The sequence below is a fragment of the Kogia breviceps genome, chromosome 3, assembly GCF_026419965.1.
Source record: "Kogia breviceps isolate mKogBre1 chromosome 3, mKogBre1 haplotype 1, whole genome shotgun sequence".
Taxonomy (NCBI): domain Eukaryota; kingdom Metazoa; phylum Chordata; class Mammalia; order Artiodactyla; family Physeteridae; genus Kogia; species Kogia breviceps.
Window position 1 is genome coordinate 150,828,320 of NC_081312.1, and position 12,169 is coordinate 150,840,488.

Consider the following 12,169-nt stretch of genomic DNA (forward strand, 5'->3'; position numbering starts at 1 on the left):
TCCTCATTTTTCTTTTTCCAACTATACATCATTGTGAGGCTGGATTTTCTTCATATACCTCAACCAAAACAATATACAGCAGCAGACTAAATGCTGAAGTGGATGTGAGAATCCAGCTACTTCTGGTAAGTCAGATATGAAGAGAGTTGCAAAAATGTAAACAAAGCAACTCTTTTCATTAACTTTTATTTTGGAAAATGTAGTTATTTTTAAATTAATATATAAACATGTTTCAAATTTTCTGTTTTAACTTTTAATTCGGTATATAGGGTTTTGTATAACCTATATAAACAAGAGCTCTTAACAACTTCTCAGAGTGTAAAGAGGTCCTAAAGCCAAAAAGTTGGAGAATTATCCTAGAAGAAAGCACTAGGAGCTCAACAAAAATGGGGGCCACATTATCCCACACAAGAAATCTAACATTTATACAATAATTCTATATAATGTACAGTCTGTATTAAATTGTCCCAAGATGTCCCATTAATTCCTTTAAATTTGGAAAGGGGGGATTTCCCTGGTGGTGCAGTGGTTAAGAATCCGCCCGCCAATGCAGGGGACACGGGTTTGAGCCCTGGTCCAGGAAGATCTCACTGCCGTGGGGCTACTAAGCCCGTGCAGCACAACTACTGAGCCTGCTCTCTAGAGCCCACGAGCCACAACTACTGAGCCCATGTGCCACAACTACTGAAGCCCACGTGCCCTAGAGCCCATGCTTCACAACAAGAAGCCACCACAATGAGAAGCCCAGGCTTTCTGTAGTTGTGGGGGGCTCGCTGCAACTAGAGGAAGCCCGCACACAGCAACGAAGACTCAATGCAGCCAAAAATGAATAAAATTTTTTTTAAAAAAGGAAAGCCAAGAATTAAAAAAAAAAAATTAGGAGAATGGGGTTCGGTATTTAGAATCAAGGCTCAGGCATAGCATTTGGTTTTCATGTCTCATTAGCTTTCTTTTTTTTTAAATATTTATTTATTTTTTATTTGGCTGCATCGGGTCTTGGTTGCAGCATGCAGGATCTTCATCGTGACATGTAGAATCTTTCATTGCGGTGCGCGGGCTCACTAGTTGCCACACAGGCTTAGTTGCCCCGCGCCATATGGGATCTTAGTTCCCCGACCAGGGATCAAACCTGCGTCCCCTGCAATGGAAGGCAGATTCTTAACCACTGGGCCACCAGGGAAGTCCCCCCGTTTTCAGTTTTCTACTGGATCAATGCAGACTTCTTTATTCTCCCTTACCCCTTTCACTGGTTTAGAAATTATACATTCTATTTCTGCTCGTTTAGAAATTAAATTCTTAACGACTATAGAGTTTAAAATTCATCATTGTCTTTATCTTTCTTAGAAAATATGAGAAACTTAGATGACTTCTGTCCAATTTCTCCTCTCCTATCTTCCATGTTATTATTCCATCATACTTTAGTTCTACTGGGTCTTCTGAGCCCCCTCATTTTTTTTCAGATAGGTTTATCAACATGTTTTCCTGTTTCCTAGCTGAGCATCGTGTCTTACTTTCCACTCCTATGTGCTGAATTCCATTTCCTGATAACTGAAGGGCATCATTGAATAGGTCTTTCAACAAAGATCTGTAATTAACTTTCTCTGTCTCAAATTGTTCAATTTTATCCTCATTTTGGAGGCTTTTAACTGAAGTATAATATATACATACACATATACATAAAGTGCATAAATTATTAGTGTACAACTTATTTTTAAATAAATTTATTATTTATTTATTTATTTTTGGGCATGTTGGGTCTTTGTTGCTGCGTGTGGGCTTTCTCTTAACTGTGGCGAGCGAGGGCTGTTTTTCATTGCAGTGCACGGGCTTCTCACTGCGGTGTCATCTCTTGTTGCGAAGCACGGGCTCTAGGCAGGCGGGCTTCAGTAGTTGTGGCTCGCAGGCTCTAGAGTTCAGGCTCAGTAGTTGTGGTGCACAGGTTTAGTTGCCCCGCGGCATGTGGGATCTTCCTGGACCAGGGCTTGAACCCGTGTCCCCTGCATTGGAGGGCGGATTCTTAACCACTGCGCCACCAGGGAAGTCCCTAGTGTACAACTTATGAATGTGGACCTAATCACTACCCAGATCAGGAAATGTAACATCACCAGGACCCCCAAAACCCTCCTTAAACCACCTCCTAGGCACTATGTTTCCCAACTTCCCTTTGCTATCTTAACTTCTACTAAAATAGACTGGTTTTGCCTATTTTTGTTTTCCTGTAAATGGAATCCTATAATATGTACTCTGTCATGTCTTACTTCTTCTCAACATTGCATTTCTAAAATTCACCCAGGGACTTCCCTGGTGGTGCAGTGGCTAAGAATCCTCCTGCCAATGCAAGGGACATGGGTTTGAGCCCTGGCCAGGAAGATCCCACATGCTGCAGGGCAGCTAAGCCCACATGCCACAAATACTGAGCCTACGCTCTAGAGCCTGAGAGCCACAACTACTGAAGCCTGCGCACCTAGAGCCCGTGCTTCCCAGCAAAGAGAAGCCACCTCAATGAGAAACCCGTGCACCACAACGGAGAGTAGCCTCCGCTCAATGCAGCTAGAGAAAGGCCATGTGCAGCAACAAAGACCCAATGCAACCAAAAATAAATAAATATATTTTTTAAAAATAAAGTTTTCAAAAATAAAAGTAAAATTAATCCAGGGACTTCCCTGGTGGTCCAGTGGTTAAGAATCCTCCTTCCAACGCAGGGGACGTGGGTTCGATCACTGGTCAGGGAACTAAGATCCCACGTGCTGCGGGGCAACTAAGCCCGCACACTCTAGAGCCCGTGCGCCACAGCTAGAGAGCCCGAGTGCCGCAACTACTGAGCCCACGCACTCTGGAGCGCATGCACCACAACTAGAGAGAAGCCCCTGCGCTGCAAAAAAGATCCCGCATGCTGCAACTAAGACCCGATGCAGCCAAATAAATAAATTAGTTAACTAAAAATAAACATATTTTTTAAACAAAAAAATCATCTATGTTTTTGCATATAGCTGTAATTTATTAATTCTTCTGCCATATAAAACTCTGTGTTATGAATATGCCACAATTTATGTATCCATTCTACTACTGAGGGACATTTGGGTTGTTTCCAGTTTGGGGTTATTATTAACGATGCTTCTATGAAGGTTCTGACACTTGTCTTTTGCTGCACATATGTATGAAATTCTGTTGGATGATACTTAGGAGTGAATTACTGGATCATAGGCTACATACTTAAGCATTCGGCTTTAACAGACACTGGCAAACAATTTTCTGAGTGTCTATATTCTTCCAGCAATGTATGAGAGCTTCATTTTCTCTACATCTTTGCTAACAGTTGGCATTGTCATTCTTTTCAGTTTTAGTCATTCCTGTGGGTGTATAGTGGTTCTCATGGTGGTTTTAAATTGCCTTTCCCGTGGTCTCTGGGGAGAAATTGGTCAGTGTATTAAATTGATAAATAGCATTTCCCTGGAATCTAAAGAAATTGAGCTCCTTTTCGTATACTTATTGCCCATTTTAATATTCTCTTTTATGAAGTGCCTGCTTCAAGTTTTTTACTTATTTTTTCCATTGGATTGTCTGCTAGTTTGTGATTTGTAGGAGTTCAATATACATTCTGATATGAGTCCCCTTTTTGGATATATGTATCGCAAAAGTTTTTTTTCCCATTCAGTGGCTTGCCTTCTCATTCATTTAAAATGTATTTTGATGCACAGAAATTCGTAATTTTAATTTAGTCCAACTTATTGACCTTTTATGTTTATGTCTTATTTCCTGTTTGATAAACCTTTTCTTAACCCTATAGTATCTTCTGGAAGTTTTATTGTTTTATCTTTCACTTTTTAAAAAAGATTTATTTAGGGTTTCTCTGGTGGCGCAGTGGTTGAGAGTCCGCCTGCCAATGCAGGAGACGCGGGTTCGTGCCCCGGTCCGGGAAGATCCCACATGCTGCGGAGCAACTGGGCCCGTGAGCCATGGCCACTGAGCCTGTGCGTCCGGAGCCTGCGCTCCGCAATGGGAGAGACCACAACAGTGAGAGGCCCGCATACCGCAAAAAAAAAAAGATTTATTTATTTGGTTGCGCTGGGTCTTAGTTGTGGCAGATGGGCTCCTAAGTTGTGACATTTGAACTCATAGTTGTGGCATGCATGTGGGATCTAGTTTCCTGACTAGGGATTGAACCCAGGCCCCCTGCATTGGGAGCACAGAGTTTTAACCACTATGTCACCAGGGAAGTCCCTACCTTTCACTTTGATATCTATAATTCTCCTGAAATTGATTTAAAAAAATTTTTTTACTTTTGGCTGTGTTGGGTCTTCATTGCTGCGTGCGGGCTTTCTCTAGTTGTGGCGAGCAAGGGCTACTCTTTGTTGTGGTGTGCGGGCTTCTCATTGCGGTGGCTTCTCTTGTTGCAGAGCACAGGCTCTAGAGCTCATGGTTTCAGTAGTTGTGGCGTGCAGGCTCAGTAATTGTGGCACACAGGCTTAGTTGCTCCATGGCATGTGGATCTTCCCAGACGAGGGATCAAAACTGTGTCCCCTGCATTGGCAGGTGGATTCCCAACCACTGCACCACCAGAGAAGTCCTGAAATTGATTTTTGATGCACCCTATTTCAGATATGTTAAAATGTGAAAAACAATATGTATCCAAGAATTGATAAAATTCAGTTATTTTTTAACCTCCATTTTTAATTTAATAGGTAACAGGCATTTTTCTCTACCATTAAATGTTCTTCTGCAAGAATTTTTTGTGTGTGTGTGTGTGTGTGTGTGTGTGCTAGGCGGGCCTCTCACTGTTGTGGCCTCTCCCGTTGCGGAGCACAGACTCCGGGCGCGCAGGCTTAGCGGCCATGGCTCATGGGCCCAGCCGCTCCGCAGCACGCGGGATCCTCCCGGACTGGGGCACGAACCCGTGTCCCCTGCATTGGCAGGCGGACTCTCAACCACTGTGCCACCAGGGAAGCCCAAGACTTTTTTAAATAGCTGCCTAATAGTTGTCTAAAAAGAGACAGCAGGAACTTCCCTGGTGGTCCAGTGGGTAAGACTCCGAGCTCCCAATTCAGGGGGCCGGGGTTCGATCCCTGGTCGGGGAACTAGATCCCGCATGCATGCTGCAACTAAGAGTTCCCATGCTGCAACTAAGAAGCTCGCGTGCTGCAACTAAGACCCAGCGCAGCCAAAATAAATGAAGAAAAAAAAAAGAGACAACAGGCCCCAAATGGATTTGAAACCGTGCAACTCAGACTGGGACTTAAACCCACTGTCTTTTAATTGAGATCACACACCTGGTCTCAGGACTTAATGAAGCTCAGTTTCTTGATGTCTTATGGCAGAAAGAATTCAGTGAGAGACAAAGTGACACATAAGAAGTGGATTTATTTAGGGAGAAACACACTCCACAGACAGAGTATGGGCCATCTCAGAAGGTGAGATGCCCCAAAATATGGTGTGGGTAATTTCATAGGCTAATGAGTGGGAGGATTATTCCAACTATTGGGGGGGGGGCTGGGGGAAAGGGCGGGGATTTCCAGGAATTGCGCCACCGCCCACTTTTTGGCCTTTTATGGTTAGCTCTGACCTGTCATGGTGCTGGTGGGTGTGTTATTTAGTTAATGTATTACAGTGAGTGTATAATGAGGCTCAAGGTCTACCAGAAGTCAGATCTTCTGCCGTCTTGGATCTAGTTAGTTCTAACCAGTTTTTATCATGTCTTATGGCTATGTCATTCTTTTAAAGGTTGTGCCTGTCCCCTTCCCTTCTGTTTCAGATTCACTTGTGCTAAACCCCACATCAGCAAATCAAGACTTAATACCTAACCTATAACACAACATTGTAAATTAACTGTACTTTAAATAAATAAATAAATATTGGCAGTTTCAGCCTCTCCCAGGAATGTGATCTTTAGTCAGCCAATGTGGAGTTATCTGATCAGCACTAGTGAGGTAATCTGCCTGAAGGACCTGAAACAGGAGGGAAGGAGGCAGGGCACAAGATTTGAAAGAATGACATAGCCTGAGGACATGACATTAATTGATTAGAACCAAATGGATCCAAGCTAGGGGATAAGTTGACTTTTTCCACTAGACCTTTTTTTTAAAATTCATTAATTAATTAATTTTTGGCCGTGTTGGGTCTTCATTGATGCACAAGGGCTTTCTCTAGTTGCGTTGGGCCGGGGCTACTCTTCGTTGTGGTACGCAGGCTTCTCACTGTGGTGGCTTCTCTTATTGAGGAGCACAGGCTCTAGGCGCGCGGACTTCAGTAGCTGTGGCACATGGGCTCAGTAGTTGTGGCTCACGGGCTCTAGAGCACAGCCTCAGTAGCTGTGGCACACAGGCTTAGTTGCTCTGCGACATGTGGGATCTTCCCGTACCAGGGCTGAAACCCATGTCCCCTGCTTTGGCAGGTGAACTCTTAACCACAGTACCACCAGGGAAGTCCCTCCACTAGAACTTGAGCCTCAGTATCAGCAAGCTCACATCAGCAAGCTAAATGACACACCTACAGGCACCATGACAGTTCCAAGACCATAAGGATCAAAAAGTGGGCAGTGGCCCAGTTCCTGGAAATCCACCCCCTTCCTAAAATAGCTGGTATACTCCTCCCATTCATTAGCTTATGAAATTACCCACTCCAATAAAAACTGACAACCCCCATACCCTGGTGCCTTTCTCACCTTCTGAGATGGCTGGCCCAGACTCTGTCTGTGGAGTATGTTTCTCTCTAAATAAATCCACTTCTTACCTATCACTTTGTCTCTCACTGAATTCTCTCTGTGATGAGACATCAAGAACCTGAGCTTCATTAAGTCCTGAAACCAGGTGTGTGATTTCAGTTGGAAGACTGTGGGTTTTGGCTGCCTTTGAGTCCCAGCCGTTTGGGTTCAAGGCTCAATCAGGGTTTTGGCCAGGTTCAAGTCCCAGCCACGTGGGTTCAAGTCCCAGCCTGAGGTGCACAGTTTCAGCCCCAGTCTTCCCCAAAAGGAAGGTGACCTTGCCTGAAACAATCCATTCTGAGCTAGAATAACTTCCTTGCCCCGCCTCCTTCTACCTGTAAAAGTCTTCCCTTTGTACAGCTCCTCGGAGCTCCTTTGTTTGCCAGATGGGGGGCTGCCCAAGTCATGAATTGTTGAATAAAGACAAATCTTCAAATTTACTCAGTTGAATTTTGCTTTTTAACATACTCATCATATGCCTCCTCCTGGAGCAGAGGCTGTGGAATCAGACAGGCCTGGTTAATATCTTATCTTCATCTCTTACAAGCTGTGTAACTTTTAACAAGTTACTTAACATTTTTTTTTTTTCCGTATGCGGGCCTCTCACTGCTGTGGCCTCTCCTGTTGCGGAGCACAGGCTCTGGACGCGCAGGCTCAGCGGCCATGGCTCACGGGCCTAGCTGCTCCGCGGTATGTGGGATCCTCCAGGACCGGGGCATGAACCTGTATCTCCTGCATCGGCAGGCGGACTCTCAACCACTGCGCCACCAGGGAAGCCAACAAGTTTTTTAAAGACTCTGGGCTTTAGCTTTCATGGGAGGTGCCCAGGTTTTGAACTGAGTTGGTTTCATAGTTGAATCTCAATTTCTAATTAATAATTGATTTAGAAGCACTACACCAACTGAAACAGTGGATCAATTAACTCTAGAACAGTCTTATTTATTCATTAAAGTCTCCTAAAGACCTGGGATAGGCCACATCCTGTGAGTCTACAGTTTTATTGGATGTGACTAAGAAAAATAAAATGACATCAAAATGGATGCCCTTTGGTAGTAGAAAACTAAAGTCAAGGTTGGTGCCATGAAGAAGTGGCACTTGAACCACTTAATCACATTTCTCTATCAGATTATCAGATTATTCTTTATTTGTAGTGGTTATGAGAGGATTCCGCCTTGTTTTTCCTGGTTGCCTTGGGAGAGAGTTGCTTACTTTCTCTGTGGCTCACTTTATCATCTGTAATTGGTAGAGTAAAAGTTTAATACCAGCCTCATGGTGATGTTGTGAGGGTTAGCTGAGGGAGGATGAGACAAGTATTAAGTGATCAGTAATGGCCACTGGTATTCACACCCTTGGTGGGGTATAGACCAGTGAGATTTGGGAGCTCACTCCAAAACTAGAGTGGGGAAACTCAAAAGGCTAGAGTGGGTCTCGGGCCCTGTTTATGTGGAGCAGATGGAGACTGCCAAAACTCATAAGAAGTAGCTAGGGACTTCCCTGGTGGCGCAGTGGTTGAGAATCTGGCTGCCAATGCAGGGGACATGGGTTTGTGCCCTTGTTCCCGAGGATCCCACAGGCCGTGGAGCAACTGAGCCCGTGCGCCACAACTACTGAGCCCATGTGCCGCAAGTACTGAAGCCCACGTGCTGCAACTACTGAAGCCCACGGACTCTAGGGCCCACGTGCCAGGACTACTGAGCCTGCGTGCCTAGAGCCAGTGCTCCACAACAAAAGAAGCCACCGCAATGAGAAGCCTGCGTGCCGCAACGGAGAGTAGCCCCCGCTCTCCACAACTAGAGAGAAGACCAAACGCAGCCAAAAAAAAAACTTTCAGACATCAGTTTATGCGGGGAGGTGTTGGTAAATGTTTTTAACAACCAAGGTTTGTGTGTGTGTGTGTGTGTGTGTGTGTGTGTGTGTGTTGATTTATAGCATTTCTGTGGTGTAGATACTTCCACCATGGCCAATGTCTAACTACCAACATAATATCACTGAACACAGAATTGCATAGTATTTCCATTTTGTAGTATTTCTACCAGATAGATACAATAACTGTAAATATCCTCAAGAGAAGAAATACTACAGTAAAAAGGAAGTGATGAGTTTTGAGTCTTAATATGTTTTATTTAATTGCAAGATTACATAACTTAATTTTTAATAGTGGCTATGTTTAATAACTGGCTGACAAAATTCCTGAAAGTTTAATGATTGGTTCTCATGAGCCTGTATAAGCTGGCTGCAGTCACCACTGAATTAGCCCACGGGTCCTCATTTGGATCCTGTATCTTGGACAAATAGCATTCATGTTTAAGTTCAGCACCTGGCAACTGAACAAGTGCTAAGGGCAGGTTCAACGTACTTCTTAAGGACCAGTACTCGTTCCCCTGGTAACAGTGTCCCTTCCCGCAGGACACAGCCCAAAAGGTGACCTTTTACTTCCCTGGCTCTAAACTGTTTATCATTCTGACCCACCAGCACCTCCCCCAACTTCAGGGCAGACTGTCTCAGGAATGCCTGGGACATGCACGTAGGGCATCGTGGCCAGCCACCTGCTGAACCCACGTCAGGTGCTTACAAGGTCAGCCAGATGGCCTGAAGGAGAGCAGAAGACCTGAGAAGGAGCTGCCGGCTCCTGGGCTCTCAGCCCTATGGCATCTGTGTTGTTGGGCTAGGAATGCCCTTGGCAAATATACCCCATCGGTCCACTGCCCTCCTATGTTTCAAAACCTGTATCCAAACTACCCTTTCTCAGTTTAACCTCACTTCTCCCCATTGCTTCTCTACCCCTGCAAATAACAGAGTCATAATGTTGACAAGTACAGGCACTGGGTGCTTGCTCTAGAATTATCCCACGTAAGCCTCATAACAACCCTATGAAGTAGGTACTATTCTTATCCCAGTTCTGTGAATGAGAAATCCAAGACTTGGGGTGGTGTGCTCATTTGCCCGTAGTCATAGGGGAAGGACCTGGTGTTTTTCCTTTCTCCCTCAACTGTCTTCCTTCACGTGGTAGCCTCAGTTCATACATGCTTATTTTGCATTCTTCAACATGTTGCTTCCTCCTAAATGTTCTCAGCCTAGAGACGGTGGTGGAAGCCATGGGTCTGAAAAGATTGCTCAAGGAGAGAGTGTGCTGTGAGGATGGAGAAGAGGAGGGGAGGAGAGAGTGGTGATGAGACCCTGACGTGCACCTACACCTGAGGGCCCCTGAGGAAGAGGAGACCCAGAAGGGCTGTCACAGAAAATGTGAGATAGCCAGGGGATGGACCGCAGTGGGGAAGTTACAGAGTGGATGAGGAAAGGAGCACCGAGAGGTGTCCCCTGGATTTAGCCGTCCAGAGACATCTGTGACCTTGGCAGGGGCCGTTCCTCCACTGCTCTGCTGGATGGTGAGGAGGCTGCTGCAGGGAAAGCAGGAACTCAGCAGGTGGGTTGAGGAATGGCTGGGAGCTAGTAAAGTGGGTCAGCCAGTGTAGACCTCTCTTTCAAGATGAAGGAAGCAGCCTGCACGCTGCATTGACCTGGTGCCTCGGCTTCTGCGCCAGGATACTGGGCTAGGGTTCCCTGGCGGGATGGTGCCGCGGTGCCAGGTGACGGCCTGGAAGACGATCTGGTCTCTAAAGGCACCCGCGATCTTTCCCTTGCTTCTCAGATTGTTCGTTTCTAAGAAGACAAATTTTCAATTTAAAAAGAAATGCACTTAACTGAGAATTCTTTGATGAAATGTGCTCCGTCTGTGCTTTGCGAACCCTTGATTATTTGCAGACCTCTGATTATTTCGTAGAGAATTATTTGCTCTGAGTCACAGGTGGAAGTGTTGTATTTTGCAAAAAGTGCTGAAGTAACAGGAATTCGCTCAGAGACCATTTCTGTGCCACAAGAAATAAAAGCACTGCAGCTGTGGAATGAGTTAGAAACGTACCACCCTGGATTGGCTGACGTCAGAAATCAGGTGATATTTGCTGTTCGTCAAGAATATGTCGAGCTTGGAGATCAGCTCCTCCTGTTTCAATCAGGAGACGAAATTGTCATTATACCCCCATTAGTGGAGGATAGTGCTTTTGAGCCACCTGGGAAAGGTATAAATGAAGTTGAAGAGAAATCTAAAGATATAATAAAATTCACATCTGAGAAACTTTCAGTAGATGAAGTCTCAAAGCTGGTGATTTCTCCACTCTGTGGTGAAATATCCCTATTTGTAGGAACTACAAGGAATAACTTCGAAGGGAAGAAAGTCATTAGCTTAGAGTATGAAGCATATCTACCAATGGCAGAAAATGAAGTCAGAAAAATTTGTAGTGTCATTAGGCAGAAATGGCCAAACACATAGCAGTGTTCCACCAACTTGGCTTAGTTCCAGTGTCAGAAGCAAGCATTATCATTGCTGTGTCTTCAGCCCATAGGGTTGCATCCCTCGAAGCTGTGATACTTTAAAAGCCAAGGTGCACATATGGAAAAAGGAAATGTATGAAGAATCATCATCATCTTGGAAAAGAAACAAAGAATGCTTTTGGGCAACCGATGATTAAACCATTTAGGTTTTCAGAGTCCTAAAATTTTAATTTGGTAAATTCTTTTGGCTCAGCGACCATGGCTCACGGGCCTAGCCGCTCTGCAGCATGTGGGATCCTCCCGAACCAGGGCACGAACCCATGTCCCCTGCATGAGCAGGCGGATGCTCAACCACTGCGCCACCAGGGAAGCCAAGTAAATTCTTATCTTTGATCATGTTTTGATTTTTCTTCTCCAGAAGATAGTTTACTGAACATAATCTCTTATGTTACACCAGTGGAACAAAAGAGAGAAAAAAAAGGAAAATAAATGAGTGTTTAGGATGAGGGCTTAGATGGGAACTAGAGATAGAGGAAAGAAAGGCTTTAGGGAAAATAATGGAAGAATAATTTAAATGTAAGGAAAGATGCCTGTGGTAGACATATTATTCTATGACTAAGTTCTAACCGTAACCTGACTCGCACTGAGGTGTGGCCCCTCCTCAGTGACCGTCTCAGAGGCTGCCCCCAACCCCCTACCCCTATGCACAGTGATATCATTGTTTTTAAGGGATGCATTTTGGGAATGCATTGTTTTCAGGGATGCAGAATTGGAAGGTAAAAATTGTCCTTATCTGATACTCTTGGTATGATATATTTTTAGAATTTATATATTTTTAAAATAAGCTAAATAAACATGATTTTTAAAGTTTAAAAGCAATATTTTCCTGTTTTTAAAAATTCAGTGATAATACCTAAGATATTTCATCATATGAAGCTTTCTAGTATTTCAGAATCAATAATCTCACCATAATACTTATTATATTTTATTAGTTATTAGCATTGTATCAATATATAAATTAGCATAAAATTGTTGTAAAACAAAGCAAACTAGCAACAAGGGTGCTTTGTGTTATAACGTTAGTTATAAAATTTTACCCACAACCAATTAAAAAGGAAAATTATATGATTATTTGGTAAAATA

The 12,169-nt window shown here is 44.1% G+C and overlaps 1 protein-coding gene and 1 pseudogene across 10 annotated transcripts in view; both read left to right on the plus strand.

Moving 5' to 3' along the window:
• SEMA4B (semaphorin 4B) overlaps positions 1–12,169 on the plus strand; it is a 91,398-nt gene that overhangs the window by 6,592 nt on the left and 72,637 nt on the right. For 3 of the 10 annotated variants that reach the window (XM_067029914.1, XM_059056607.2, XM_067029918.1), the window contains exons 1-2: positions 34–125; positions 10,479–10,646. The exons of 1 other annotated variant lie outside the window; for it this stretch is intronic. The gene's annotated coding sequence lies outside the window, so the exon portion shown is untranslated. Of the gene's footprint in view, positions 1–32; positions 126–9,950; positions 10,122–10,478; positions 10,647–12,169 lie in introns of those variants that run through there. 6 more of the 10 variants (XM_067029913.1, XM_067029923.1, XM_059056606.2 and 3 more) reach the window with 6 other exon arrangements.
• LOC131752353 (molybdopterin synthase catalytic subunit-like) lies at positions 10,625–11,223 on the plus strand (annotated as a pseudogene).